We start from the raw sequence: 8432 nt of genomic DNA, 5'->3' as shown, positions 1-8432 counted from the left end.
TCGAGGTGCAGTCTGACCAGAACTGGACACAGTACTCGAGGTGGGACTGACCAGAACTGGACACAGTACTCGAGGTGGGACTGACCAGAACTGGACACAGTACTCGAGGTGGGTCTGACCAGAACTGGACACAGTACTCGAGGTGGGACTGACCAGAACTGGACACAGTACTCGAGGTGGGACTGACCAGAACTGGACACAGTACTCGAGGTGGGACTGACCAGAACTGGACACAGTACACGAGGTGGGACTGACCAGAACTGGACACAGTACTCGAGGTGGGACTGACCAGAACTGGACACAGTACTCGAGGTGGGTCTGACCAGAACTGGACACAATACTCAAGGTGCAACCTGACCAGAACTGGAAACAGTACTCGACATGGGACTGACCAGAACGGAACACAGTACTCGAGGTGCAGTCTGACCAGAACTGGACACAGTACTCGAGGTGGGACTGACCAGAACTGGACACAGTACTCGAGGTGGGACTGACCAGAACTGGACACAGTACTCGAGGTGGGTCTGACCAGAACTGGACACAGTACTCGAGGTGGGACTGACCAGAACTGGACACAGTACTCGAGGTGGGACTGACCAGAACTGGACACAGTACTCGAGGTGGGACTGACCAGAACTGGACACAGTTCTCGAGGTGGGACTGACCAGAACTGGACACAGTACTCGAGGTGGGACTGACCAGAACTGGACACAGTACTCGAGGTGGGACTGACCAGGACTGGACACAGCACTCGATGTGGGACTGACCAGAACTGGACACAGTACTCGGTGGGTCTGAGCAGAACTGGACACAGTACTCAAGGTGCAATCTGATCAGAACTGGACACAGTACTCAAGGTGCAATCTGATCAGAACTGGACACAATACTCAAGGTGCAACCTGACCAGAACTGGAAACAGTACTCGAGGTGGGACTGACCAGAACTGGACACAGTACTTGAGGTGGGACTGACCAGAACTGGACACAGTACTCGAGGTGGGTCTGACCAGAACTGGACACAGTACTCGAGGTGGGACTGACCAGAACTGGACACAGTACTCGAGGTGGGACTGACCAGAACTGGACACAGTACTCGAGGTGGGTCTGACCAGAACTGGACACAGTACTCGAGGTGGGACTGACCAGAACTGGACACAGTACTCGAGGTGGGACTGACCAGAACTGGACACAGTACTCGAGGTGGGACTGACCAGAACTGGACACAGTTCTCGAGGTGGGACTGACCAGAACTGGACACAGTACTCGAGGTGGGACTGACCAGAACTGGACACAGTACTCGAGGTGGGTCTGACCAGAACTGGACACAGTACTCGGGGTGGGTCTGACCAGACCCTGTACAGTTTGATCATGACTTCCTCTGACTGTATTCTCCTGTTTTGGATTTGTTGTCCAACATTATTTTATCTTTGTTGGTTACAGCTCTGTGTTAAGAACATAAGAACAGAAGAAATGATGCATTTGTAACTGTTTTTGGAGGTCTCCTAGACTTGAATACTGGGATGAGGGGACATAGTCAGGATGTGCAGGAGTGAAGTTGAGAACATAAGAAATAGGAGCAGGAGTAAGCCAATCGGCCCTTCGAGCCTGCTCCGCCATTTAATAAGATCATGGCTGATCTGATCCTAACCTCAAATCTAAATTCATGTCCAATTTCCTGCCCACTCCCCGTAATCCCTAATTCCCTTTACTTCTCGGAAACTGTCTATTTCTGTTTTAAATTTATCTAATGATGCAGCTTCCACAGCTTCCTGGGGCAGCAAATTCCACAGACCGACTACCCTCTGAGTGAAGAAGTTTCTCCTCATCTCAGTTTTGAAAGAGCAGCCCCTTATTCTAAGATTATGCCCCCTAGTTCTAGTTTCACCCATCCTTGGGAACATCCTCACCGCATCCACCCAATCAAGCCCCTTCACAATCTTATATGTTTCAATAAGATCGCCTCTCATTCTTCTGAACTCCAATGAGTAGAGTCCCAATCCACTCAACCTCTCCTCATATGTCCGCCTCCTCATCCCCGGGATTAACCGAGTGAACCTTCTTTGTACTGCCTCGAGAGCAAGTATGTCTTTTCTTAAGTATGGAGACCAAAACTGTATGCAGTGTTCCAGGTGCGGTCTCACCAATACCTTATATAACTGCAGCAATACCTCCCTGTTTTTATATTCTATCCCCCGAGCAATAAAAGCCAACATTCCGTTGGCCTTCTTGATCACCTGCTGCACCTGCATACTAACTTTTTGTTTGGACATGTTTCGTGTTGGGTTGACTGAGACTTGTCGCCTCTGCTATTTTGCTTTGTTTGATCTCTCTTTGCCCCTCTGATGAACCTTTTAACTTTTTCTGTATATTTTTCCATTCCTCCCAGAGATCTCCTTCACCTCCCTCTCTGCAGGATTTGTGAAGGTTATTCTTAAAATTACAAATTTTTTTGTGTGTTTCTGATTTTTGTTCTGAACTGCTGCTGCAGGCCTGAAAGGGTTAATCTTCAGCAAAGGTGAATCATGAAATTAACACCGTCACTCCCTACACCGAGTGTTTATAAGAATTTCACTTCCTGCTCTGGTTCCTCGCTCTCTCTTGTGCTGTGTGAAAGCTGCTTCAGGAGCTGGAGGAATGGAGCCCGGAGCTTTCGAGGATGAATTAACCTGTGCTGTGTGTCTCCAGGTGTACCAGGACCCGGTGGTGTTGTCCTGTCAGCACAGTTTCTGTTTGAAATGTATTGAGGGAGTTTGGGCCCAGACACCAGGCCCAGAAGGGTTTGAGTGTCCTCAGTGTCACCAGAAATTCAACCCCAGGCCCAGTCTGGAGAGAAACTTCACGCTGTGTAATATTGTGGAAAAATACACGCGATCACAGATTCCTGCGGATTCAGCCCGTGTCTTGTGTGAGTCCTGCATTGAAAATCCAACCCCAGCTTTGAGATTGGGGGTAATTTTAGCCAGGAGCCAGGAAGTGGGCGGGGGTCGATTTACGGACAGGAAACCCGGAAGAACGGGTTTCCCAGACATCCTTACGATTTTAAGGTCAGGATGTCTTTATTTTGACGGTTTCCCGACCGACAGGCCAGCCTGATTGACAGGCTGGTCTCAGTCAGATGGGAGCAGAGCAAGGAAGGGGTAAGTGTTCAGGTCAGCGTTAGATTGGATGGATGGGGGGGTGAAGGTCATCGGTGGGCATGGGGGCATCGGGGGCATGGTGGCATTGGCGGTGTCGGGGGGAGTTAGTCATTGGGGTGGGGATCAGTCATAGCGGGGTTAGTCATCGGGAGGGGGATCGGGGGTCAGTCACCGGGGGATTGGGGGTCATCGGGAGGGGGATTGGGGGTCATCGGGACGGGGATTGGGGGTCATCGGGAGGGGGATCGGGGGTCATCGGGAGGGGGATCGGGGGTCAGTCACCGGGGGATCAGTCAACGAGGGGTGGCGGGGTCATGATCGGAGGTCATCGCTGCGGGTGGGCTTGTCGGGCCGGGGGGAAGCACTCCTGCTCCTCTGGGCCCACAAGCTGTGCTATAAAGGCACTCACCTGCAGTTTCGGGCCTTCTCGCCTCCTCTCACGGTGTGATGGAGAAGGCCCAGGAATCCCGGGCCCCAGTGACTAAAATCACAAAACCTGACAAAATGGAGGCCCACAGCCTCCTTGAAAGCTTTTAATGACCAACCCTCCTCCTGAGAGCGGGTTGGTCGCCCGCCCCCCGTCCCGCCCCTCGTCCCGCCCCTGGGAAAACCAGAAATGGGCGGGTTGGGGGCGGGTTTTAAATTGTTGCAATTTTTAATGCACCCCGTCCCCAACCCACCCGTTTTTCAAAGCGAAAATCATGCCCAATGTGTCTGAAATGTGAAACATCTCTTTGCTCCCTTCAGTTAAAACCACATTTACTGAAAGAGGCCGACAAAGATCACACCCTAATCGAACCTGTGGCTGATCTTACAGACAGGCAGTGCGTTGACCAGAAGAAGGTTCTTGAATTCTACTGTAAAGATGATGCAGAGTGTGTGTGTGTTTCCTGTACAATAATAGGGAAACATAAATCCCACACACTGCTGAGCCTGGATCAGGCACAAGCTGCAATTAAGGTGAGTGACACAATTCCTGATATTAAATACAGTGAGGGAGAGTTTTCCTGTTAATGACCAACATTAATTAGAACTGATTGCAGACAGTGCTGATTTAGCCCAGGGTCTGGGTTTACAGCTGTTTGTTTTTGGTCAGTGAGATTTGCTCCCTCCCCTTTCTCTTACAGTCTGTCTGAGAGAACAGGGTGGGCACTGGGAGGGTGTGAGAGTGGCCCAGGGAGACTGCCCCTCACCCACACTCAGCCCCTCCTGGTGAGGGCACTGTAGAGCTCAGTAATTCACTGTGTGGGCACCTGTGAGAACTGGCACTCCATGGCATAGGGCTGGAGAGCAGAGCATGTTGTAGCCCTGTGTAACGCTGGGGTATTCTGCCATCTGACCAGCAGGGAGAGGACCATCACCGGTGGGGGGAGTGAGGGACACCCACGGGGGGAGACTCAGGGGCTGGGGGGAGAAACTGTTTCTCACAACAAGAGGGAATTGGTGTTTGAGAAATGCTGGTGTGACTGAGTCTGTCTCCCTTTCCCCTCGGCTGATTCCTGGAAATGGAGGAGCTGAGTCCGTGTGAAAATGCAGCACACGGTGAGTCAGTGTGAAAAGAAGCCGGTGTGTGTGTGGTTCCTCAGTTTATACAGGGCAGGGAGCGTCTCTTTACTGAGAGCCACAGAAGGGAATATTTCTGCTCAGGGCCCAGACACTGAGAATCCCCCAAACCACTTTCTATCCACACCCAGTGGGGTCACTCCTGGAACGGAATCATTTCCCTTTTACATTCCAGTTTGAATCCCTTTTAAACACTTTCCAATTACCTTTACAGGAAGAATTGGGGAGAGAAATCGAGAGTCTTCGGGGAGTCCAACAGAAATGTTCCAGCAAACAGCGAGACTTGGAGAGATCAGAAGCTGAAATAAAGGTGGGTAAAGTGGGACTGGACCTGGATTTACTCTGGAACCTGCAGACAACTCAGGAAAATCTGTGGGAAATTCCTCACCTTTTAAAGGGTGGGAGTGACTCCATACCCCCCACATGTTCAGGGAGTCTGTTCCAGAGATCGAGGACTCTGGGGTCTAACCTAACTCTGTGCCTATGGATTTTATACACAGGCCCTCTGGTCCCACCATCCCGATCCATCTCAAGTACCTCACCCAACGAGTGAGTCCAATAATCCCTCGATCATTTTAAAAACCTCAATCATGTCCCTCTCGGCCTGCCTTTCTCTAAATCGCCCTCCCTCTTGGATCCTCAGAACTAAAATCCATCAGACTACGTGTCATTCTGGCCACCGTCCTCTCCAGAGTCTCAATCTCCTTCACCAGGTGTGGGCACCAAAACTGGACCCATCACTCCAGGTGTGGATGGACCAGGTGGCAGTGCCATACACAGTCTAAATACAGTGCTCTTTCTATTAAACTCAAGGCTCAAGGCAACACTCGTTAAACTCTGTTTTCTCTCCCAGTAGACCCTCCCCCACTGCTTGTCTATCTTTAACGGGTGATCGAGTAGTGATCGAAACAAACTGTCCCGTCCCTGGAAAGTGCCGTGTACTCAGGGTAAGAGCTGTGTGGAAGGGCCGTTTGTAATGAGAGTTGGTTTGGGTTTCAGACACGGATCAATGAGCTGAAAGGAAAGCTATCGAAGAGCTTCTCTGAATGGAGGAGAGAGCTGGAAGAAGATGAAGAATACGCACTGAAACTGATCGATGAGGAGGGGCTCCGAGCTCTCTCTCAGATTAGAAGCTGTTCTGAAGCATTAAACAAGAGGATGGAACAGATTACATTAATAGATGGAGAAACCCAGAGTCTGGTACAGAGGGACCATCTCTCCTTTATTCAGGTACATCTTCAATATAAACAGGGCCATGTCTGGGGAATGGGGCGTTTCTGTGAGGCTGGTGAGAGGGCTGAATTGTTTGAAGATTGTTGGTGGGGCCCAGCATTGGCGCTGCCCCCTCAGCCCTGCCCTGGGAGTGTTGGCGCTGCCCCCTCAGCCCTGCCCTCGGAGTGTTGGCGCTGCCCCCTCAGCCCTGCCCTCGGAGTGTTGGCGCTGCCCCCTCAGCCCTGCCCTGGGAGTGTTGGCGCTGCCCCCTCAGCCCTGCCCTCGGAGTGTTGGCGCTGCCCCCTCAGCCCTGCCCTCAGAGTGTTGGCGCTGCCCCCTCGGCCCTGCCCTTGGAGTGTTGGCGCTGCCCCCTCGGCCCTGCCCTGGGAGTGTTGATGCTGCCCCCTCAGCCCTGCCCTGGGAGTGTTGGGGCTGCCCCCTTAGCCCTGCCCTCAGAGTGTTGGCGCTGCCCCCTCGGCCCTGCACTCGGAGTGTTGGCGCTGCCCCCTCAGCCCTGCCCTCGGAGTGTTGGTGCTGCCCCCTCGGCCCTGCCCTCGGAGTGTTGGCACTGCCCCCTCAGCCCTGCCCTCGGAGTGTTGGCGCTGCCCCCTCAGCCCTGCCCTCGGAGTGTTGGCGCTGCCCCCTCAGCCCTGCCCTCGGAGTGTTGGTGCTGCCCCCTCGGCCCTGCCCTCGGAGTGTTGGCACTGCCCCCTCAGCCCTGCCCTCGGAGTGTTGGCGCTGCCCCCTCAGCCCTGCCCTCGGAGTGTTGGCGCTGCCCCCTCAGCCCTGCCCTCGGAGTGTTGGCACTGCCCCCTCAGCCCTGCCCTCGGAGTGTTGACGCTGCCCCCTCAGCCCTGCCCTCGGAGTGTTGGCGCTGCCCCCTCAGCCCTGCCCTGGGAGTGTTGGCGCTGCCCCCTCAGCCCTGCCCTGGGAGTGTTGGCGCTGCCCCCTCAGCCCTGCCCTGGGAGTGTTGGCGCTGCCCCTCAGCCCTGCCCTGGGAGTGTTGGCGCTGCCCCCTCAGCCCTGCCCTCAGAGTGTTTGTGCTGCCCCCTCAGCCCTGCCCTGGGAGTGTTGGTGCTGCCCCCTCGGCCCTGCCCTCAGAGTGTTGGCGCTGCCCCCTCGGCCCTGCCCTGGGAGTGTTGGTGCTGCCCCCTCAGCCCTGCCCTCTGAGTGTTGGTGCTGCCCCCTCGGCCCTGCCCTCAGAGTGTTGGCGCTGCCCCCTCGGCCCTGCCCTGGGAGTGTTGGTGCTGCCCCCTCAGCCCTGCCCTCGGAGTGTTGGTGCTGCCCCCTAGGCCCTGCCCTCGGAGTGTTGGCGCTGCCCCCTCGGCCCTGCCCTGGGAGTGTTGGTGCTGCCCCCTCAGCCCTGCCCTCGGAGTGTTGGCGCTGCCCCCTCGGCCCTGCCCTGGGAGTGTTGGTGCTGCCCCCTCAGCCCTGCCCTCGGAGTGTTGGCGCTGCCCCCTCAGCCCTGCCCTCGGAGTGTTGGCGGTGCCCCCTCGGCCCTGCCCTCGGAGTGTTGGTGCTGCCCCCTCAGCCCTGCCCTCGGAGTGTTGGTGCTGCCCCCTCAGCCCTGCCCTCGGAGTGTTGGCACTGCCCCCTCAGCCCTGCCCTCGGAGTGTTGGCGCTGCCCCCTCAGCCCTGCCCTCGGAGTGTTGGTGCTGCCCCCTCAGCCCTGCCCTCGGAGTGTTGGCACTGCCCCCTCAGCCCTGCCCTCGGAATGTTGGTGCTGCCCCCTCGGCCCTGCCCTCGGAGTGTTGGCACTGCCCCCTCAGCCCTGCCCTCGGAGTGTTGGCGCTGCGCCTCAGCCCTGCCCTCGGAGTGTTGGCGCTGCCCCCTCAGCCCTGCCCTGGGAGTGTTGGCGCTGCCCCCTCAGCCCTGCCCTCGGAGTGTTGGTGCTGCCCCCTCGGCCCTGCCCTCGGAGTGTTGGCACTGCCCCCTCAGCCCTGCCCTCGGAGTGTTGGCGCTGCGCCTCAGCCCTGCCCTCGGAGTGTTGGCGCTGCCCCCTCAGCCCTGCCCTGGGAGTGTTGGCGCTGCCCCCTCAGCCCTGCCCTGGGAGTGTTGGCGCTGCCCCCTCAGCCCTGCCCTCAGAGTGTTTGTGCTGCCCCCTCAGCCCTGCCCTGGGAGTGTTGGCGCTGCCCCTGCAGCCCTGCCCTCAGAGTGTTGGTGCTGCCCCCTCGGCCCTGCCCTCGGAGTGTTGGCGCTGCCCCCTCGGCCCTGCCCTGGGAGTGTTGGTGCTGCCCCCTCAGCCCTGCCCTCGGAGTGTTGGTGCTGCCCCCTCGGCCCTGCCCTCGGAGTGTTGGCGCTGCCCCCTCGGCCCTGCCCTGGGAGTGTTGGTGCTGCCCCCTCAGCCCTGCCCTCGGAGTGTTGGTGCTGCCCCCTCGGCCCTGCCCTCGGAGTGTTGGCGCTGCCCCCTCGGCCCTGCCCTGGGAGTGTTGGTGCTGCCCCCTCAGCCCTGCCCTCGGAGTGTTGGTGCTGCCCCCTCGGCCCTGCCCTCGGAGTGTTGGCGCTGCCCCCTCGGCCCTGC

This window comes from Heptranchias perlo, unplaced genomic scaffold, assembly GCF_035084215.1.
Source record: "Heptranchias perlo isolate sHepPer1 unplaced genomic scaffold, sHepPer1.hap1 HAP1_SCAFFOLD_194, whole genome shotgun sequence".
Taxonomy (NCBI): domain Eukaryota; kingdom Metazoa; phylum Chordata; class Chondrichthyes; order Hexanchiformes; family Hexanchidae; genus Heptranchias; species Heptranchias perlo.
This window is presented reverse-complemented; position numbering follows the sequence as displayed.